The sequence below is a fragment of the Mus pahari genome, chromosome 2, assembly GCF_900095145.1.
Source record: "Mus pahari chromosome 2, PAHARI_EIJ_v1.1, whole genome shotgun sequence".
In the NCBI taxonomy this organism is placed as follows: domain Eukaryota; kingdom Metazoa; phylum Chordata; class Mammalia; order Rodentia; family Muridae; genus Mus; species Mus pahari.
Genome location: NC_034591.1, coordinates 163914715 through 163921831, shown reverse-complemented (window position 1 = coordinate 163921831; position 7117 = coordinate 163914715). Strand labels below are relative to the sequence as shown.

Sequence of the window (7117 nt, the reverse complement as noted above, 5' to 3'; positions counted from 1 at the left end):
ATAATGAATGTCTAGTCTTCATGGATATATAAACATTCTCTGTTGTAAACGTTTTATTGGAGTTATGATTTGAATTTATGTTTGAACTTTTGGTGAACTTTTGTAAAAAAAAAAAAAAAAGGATGCTTGGAAAAACCATGTGATCTATTTCCTTAGAAAAGGTATAAAAAAACTAGGAATGAAGACATTACAAGGACATTGTTACATCAGAGCAGGAGGAGAGAGCAAGACAAGAAGAATGACTGCAGAGTAGAATAATTTAGAAATTAAAAAGAAAGCTTAGAAATTAGGAGAGAACTTTTTTGAATTTTTTTTGAGAAAAAGAATTTAGAAATAAAGATTAAAATCACTTTTCAAAGTGTCTCTTTTTCTTCCTGTGTCTTTAGCTAGCAGGTGGAGATAAGGACAAAGGCTACTTTACTTAATCTCCCTGTTTTACTATGAGGTGCTAAACGTCAGAGACTGCAGTTTCTGGCCTCAGGGGAACTCAGGCAGGTCAGCTACTACTGCAAATTAACTTAGACTTAAGACAGGTAAACGTGGATTAAAAATTAACCCTAAATATCTCCCAAGTCCAAGTCTTGCCCCTGCTGGTGCTCTTCCCCATCGGGTACCTTAGATTGCCGGAGCTGGCCTCCGACACTAACCATTAGTAAATCCTTCACATCGCTAATACTCCTTTACAACACAGCTTAATATTGCATTGCTACCGAACACATGAGATGCCTTTTACATTCGCCACAAAATTAATTCTAAATGGATCATACACCTTAATATTAAATGCTGAGGGTAGAACTTGTAGAAACTAGGGCTCTCCGAGTTTCTCACCCTGCTAAGGATGTTTCTACACACAACCCACTGTTCCAAATGCTCTGAGCAGATACAGCTGCCATAGTGAAGTTATTCAGAGGCTACCCTTAGGTCCAGTGAATGGCTAGGACCTCACGGGACCTCACTGATGGCCGCAGGTTCCCACCCAGCCCCGGGAAAGACACACCACACCAGCTCCCGCTGCTCAGCCCCCTGTTACTCCCGGTTGTTGGCAGTGACCCTGTCTGTGCTCACCATGTCGGAGCAACTTCGGAGCTTGCCTCAGAACACCTCGCAGCACCCAGAAGCAGGGCTCAGAGCAGATCACACCAAACCATCTAAGTCTGCTCAGCAGCTAAGCGGAACCAGTCCCAAGGCACCGGAAAGAACCCTCCTCCCCTTCTGACTGGCATATCTGCCTAAGGCTCTGATTGGCCAGTGAGTCCTGAGTGACACTCAAACCCTTAGGGATACAGCACCTGGATCCTGACCCAAACTTCAGTCCAGAGTCAGACTTTTTCCAGCTCTGCAGGGATTTGCATTTCAGTAGATTTTGTGCCTATCCTCCAATAGCCTACTCATCTGTCTTCCACCCATCTCCCGGGAGGACCCAGCACTTCAGCTCCCGCTACTCAGTCATGTGCTCATCCCTTTGTGGGCAGTGACCCTGTGCTCACCAGGTCCCGATTTCAGAGATTGCCTGAGCTCCCACGGTAGGCATTTCCCCTTCTTCCTCCTGGAATCAAGGTAGATAGCATGCATAACCCATTACTCAACTTGCAGTGGAGTTATTAATCTGTCCCACAAGTAGAAGGGTGCCCAGAATATTAACGAAGATTTTAGGAAACAAGAGCTTTGTGGCTTCATGCTGGGTTCAGGTAAACTGCACGTACTTCTCACCTGGTAGGTATAAAACAAAGCAGAAAACAGATGACAAACACTGTAGAACACTATTGTTGGCTGACAATCGTCCTCAGTGGGAAGGTTAAAAACAAAAATAAAACAAACAAAAATAAAACAACAACAACAACAACAAAACCCACAGGAGTATTAGTGAAGATTCTCTAGATGAACAGAACTGGTAGAAGGAATCTCTCTATGTATGCAGAAAGTGGATTTATTAGAATGGCTCACAAGCTCTGGTCCAACTAGTCTGACAATGGCTGTCAACCAATGGAAAGTTGAAAAATCCAGTAGTGGTTCAGACCAAGTGGCTAGTTATCTTAGTTGGTCTACAGTATATCAGAATTCCAGAGAAGGCTTTGATACCAGGAAAAAACCAAACCAAACCAAACCAAACCACCACCACCACCACCACCACCACCACCACCACCACCACCACCACCACCACTTGCTAGCTAGAGGTAGAGCAAGCAGACAAAGAAAGAACTACCAACAGAGACCAGAAGAAGGCAGGAGATTCTTGGGACTGGAGAAACAGCAAATGGTTAGCTACTATGAGGTTTCTGGCCATGGAGCCTCAGTCCTCAATAATTGTGGGAGCAGGTGTGTCTCTGACTATTTTGTCTGCTTTGGGCACACTTTTTCTCATGTTAGATTGCCATGTCCGTTTTTGGTGTGAAGGCTGTTGCTTTGTCTTATGTTTTATTTTGTCATGTTTGGTTGTTATCTCTTGGAGCCCCGCTCTTCTGACTGGAGATGACCTCTATTTTGAGTTGTTTACCTTCCTGTTTTAAGGAGTTTCCTGCAGGATTGAATGCTTTAATCTTGGAGGGAACAGTTATGCATACTAGATATTAATCTAAAAGACTAAGATATAGCAGAGAACCACTAAAAAGCTTCACACCCCATAGATGAGAAAGATATATATATGAAGAGAGAGAGTTAAATTGCCAGAAGCCATCAGCTTATGCCTTCCAGAACAGTAAGAGAGGGTTAAAGCCTAGAGGTCATCAGCCTTCTTTTTGGCCTTCTTCCCACCTCAGTCCTGACTGTAGGGGCCTGGGCCACCAGCAAAGACTTTCTTTTCCTCTTTTTTTCTTCTTGAGGCAAAATCTTCCTGGCCTTAACTTATGAGCTCAAGTGATCTTTCCCGCCCTCCTGTCTCCATATTTCCAATAACTATGACAGAGAAGTGTCAATGTAACTGGATTAAAAGAAACTTTTTGATGTTTCTGAAGGCTGGTCAATTCTTAAGCTTTAGGAATGCAAAAAACTATTGGTATCACTGTATAAGAAAAGGTCAAGTATCAAATAGATTTGTAGGTCCAACCTCCTAGAACAAAAGCTAAAACAACAAAAAACAGTAGTTTTTAGAAAAGAGAATGATTTTTTAAAGACACTTTATTTTTAATGTTTTCTGTGCCAAAAATGAAGATGCAACTTTAACCAGGCCCATAAATTTGATCAGTTATAAGGGTTTCATTTTTGTTAACTAACACTTCACATAACCCCATACTTGCCTGTGTCTTCCTTAACCCTGCACCACTGTAAAATGAAATAGAATCAAAACAGATGATCCCCAGAGCAGCTGGTCTACTATGATTTATATTGTAGAAGGGTCCAGTAAAAGTGACCTCCCTTGAGTTTGCTGGCTTAGCTCTTTCCTATATAAAAGAAAAAAAGAACCATCTCCATAATAAAGTGTCATTTTCCTTTCATTAAAAGTGTTTCCTGTATTCATACATTTCTAGTTTAATTGAGCTCAGTGCATTTTCCTGCCAAAATACCCTTTAAGGAAACATGAGTTTGGAAAATGGAAAATTAAGTTGATACACATCACAAAGTATGCAGAAATGTTAAAACAAATAAGATCTTATATTGGATAAAAATATATAATCATATAGTGATTCCTATACTTTTTATTTGTTGTAGGTATAAATAAAAATGGCAAACAGAAAAATTGTAAAATAATAAAAATTTAGCACTGATGAAATAAACAAAAGATAATCAGTTTATTTACTGGAAAAAGTTTTGCAATACAGTATGGTGAATTGGTAAGATTAACTAAGATAATAATTATTAGTATCTAGTTATTTCCTTAGCAGTGGGGTGCCTTTCACAAATATTGAGCACACAGAAACAAATATATGACACAAGGATTCTCCCTTGAGAGGTTCATTGGGATTATCTACAAAAAAGTAAAAAGAACAGCAAATGATAAATGTATAAGAACTTTTTGTACTTAAATGCATGTGTCTTTGATAATGTCTCTGATGTTTGGATTTCAAAAATAATTAGCAAGAAAGGCATTTCTTAAATTAGTCTTTCAGTCATGTTTTCATGGAATTATTATTATTAGATAGAAACACTTCACATTGTTTACTCCCCGAAGGCATAATAACAAAGGTTGGAGTAACCGAATCATTACAAGGATAATCATACAGTGTAAAAATTAGGTTTGACCACACACAACACAAATTTTAACATGGGAAAGAAGCACAACATCAGAATCACATCTTCATATATGCATAGTCATGCAAATAAAGACACTGAATATATTACAAAAAAGTCATAAAATATTTTCAAAAATTGTTTAATTGACTCTAACAGTCAAACCATTAAGCTTAAAAGTTTTGTGGCAAGAAAATTAAAAAGTATTTCCTCTGATATGACACATAGTCATAGCTATGAACCAAATGATTCCTTCTGTTTCTCTCTTACAAGATAAAGATTTGTCAACACTGCAGTGTCATTTCCCTTAACTTCATAGTTCTCTGATAAAGACTTTTTTGGAGAGGCAGGTGGATTTCTGCAAATTTGAGGCCAGCCTGTTCTACACAGTGAGTTTCAGGACAGCCAGGAGTATGCAGAGAAACTCTGTCTAAATAATAATAAATAAATAAATAAAATAAAATGTAAAAAAAATTTTTTTGAAAAGATAAAAGCATATATCCACACTAAGAAGCATCAAATTTACTTCTCAACGGTCTCATTAGAGAGGTAAATTGAGCAGAGACTGATTATGTACAGAAGTTAAAATAAAAATAAATTCTCAGCAAATGTAGAGAATCAAACTCCAATCTCAGAAATTATCTGAATCAATTATCTGAATCAGCAGGTCATTTAAGCTTCAGTTCAATTGTGGAAGATTATTAAATAATTCCATCTGAGAGATGTAAAAATAAATGTGAGGGATAAAGCCATGCACTTCAGTATGGAAAGGAGACCCAGTGCATGTAACAGCCTCCTTCATTCCTAATGGCGAGATCACACAGCAAGTGAGATTTCTATATAGAGTCAATGTTATGGATATGGGAAAGCTTACATGATGTGAAATATTTCATGCACACATCTTATACTCTTGCTTTACACTACTGAAGGTTAATTGCTTGTTCCTCATAAATAGATTGGCATTTCTGAAAAAAATCCCAAATTTAAGAACATTTTTAATTTAAACACTAATTATCTTATTAATTTATATCTTGAGTAATAAATGAGATATGATATCTTATTTGAAATCTTTTGGGTATTAAAATAAAAATAGGTTACAAGATATTAGGGACTATGGTGGTTAAAATAACATTTAAAGATAAATTTATTTTCAAAAAACTCATCTTGGGTTATTTTTACAGAAAATGGATATGGTAACTCAGGAGCTAGGACACTGATTTTGAAGTAAGTACTTTTCAACCTTGGCAATGGCCATGCTGACTAGGATGACTTCGGTAGCTTTCTGCTTTATTTGAAAAGTTGTAGCCTTAATGCAAGATTATTTAAATCACTCTGATTTGTTAAAAACAAAAGTTTTAAACATTGTGGGTTTTACAAATTTCATTATATGTACAATATTAATTCATTTGTGACATCCTTGGATTGAATGAACAGGATTTTATTCAGGGAAATATCAGTGTTTGTTTTGTTGTTTGTTTTGTAGTGCAGTGGGTGCTATCCTCTCACACAGGTTCAGCAAACACCCCATGGCTGAGTTACTCCCTACTCCTGCCCACTGATTTCTTTGTAAGAAAGATTAAATCTTTTGTCTGAATTATACAATAAAACTTGACATTTATCACAGTAGGAAATATATTTGATTTATTCATATAATTACTTGTAACCTGTGCTTGGTTACTGGAGAGGATTTTATTCAATATAGTATATGAGGGAACATCCCCATTCTTAGCTAGTTTAGTAGACCAATTAATTGTTCATGCTTACCTAATAGAGAAGGGCTTATGTGTATAAGAACATGTTCTACAGCATAGATAAAGCAAATGTTAAAGACAGAAGATCTTTGTAAGTAAATAAAATTCAAAAAGTATTTGTCTCCTCTACAAGATTGCATACATTCTATTTATGAAGTTTTCTTGGGTATATTTGTTTTTTAGAATCTGACACTGAAGCTTCTTTAAATGAAGTTGCTACACTTCAGATAACTTTAAAGAAATCCTTTTAAAAATAATAAATATCTTAGAAAATTAAGATTGTTATCCGAGTTTAAAAGTAAAAATATTCCATGACCAATCAGAAAAAAATTCAATATATTTTAAATTTTAAAACAAAAGAATCATAGAATTGTGGACTCCTAGGATTATATATTATTGTAAATTGACTATACTTACAGGACTACCAGTATCATTCCAGTTTTTAAAAACAAATCTTTATAGCTATTCAATTATTAATTTTCCACTTTAAAATATCTCTTTCCTATAGGTAATATTAACCCTTCTCATTTAGTCTTATACGCTCTGTAGCTACTTTCTGTCATTTGTTAAGTTCTTTCTGTTGGATTTCATTATTGTACCTCTTCTCCTTCAGGCAAATATAAAGAATAATTTCCAAATAAGTCTTTTCTTCATTCCTTTATAAATTTATATTCTCTAGAAGTTTTCAAAATTCACTTTTCCTCCTGCTCCTTCTTTTAAATCCAGAATTAGATATGCAAAAGGTTTATACATCCAAAGTTTTGTTCATGCACCTAAGCACTTAAGCCAAAAGCAATTTATTGCTTCTTTTTATTTTACTATTATGTTTTAATGAAAATCCTTAGTGAAAAAGCATTTCTGCATACTAATTCATCTATTCAACTTTGTAATTGTGCTTACATTAAAAAAAAAAAAAAGTGGGAACCAATAAGATGGCTCAGCAGGTAAAGATATTTTCCACTAGGCCTGATAATCTAAGTTCAATCCCTGGGATTCATACAGTTGTGGGAGAGAAGCAACTTCTGTAGGTTTTCCTCTGACTTTCCCACATATGCTGTGGACAGTGTGTGTGTGTGTGTGTGTGTGTGTGTGTGTGTGTGTGTGTGTGTGCATGCACACGCACACATACACACACTACAATGTAATGAAATTTATAACAGTAGTTGTGGGTGAGCACACACACACACATGCACGCACTGCAA

General features: G+C 36.1%; 1 pseudogene; it reads right to left on the bottom strand.

The window, feature by feature from the left end:
- The window catches only part of LOC110316241, a 16698-nt pseudogene extending 15522 nt beyond the window's left edge, over positions 1-1176 (bottom strand).
- Positions 1177-7117: the final 5941 nt, after the last annotated feature.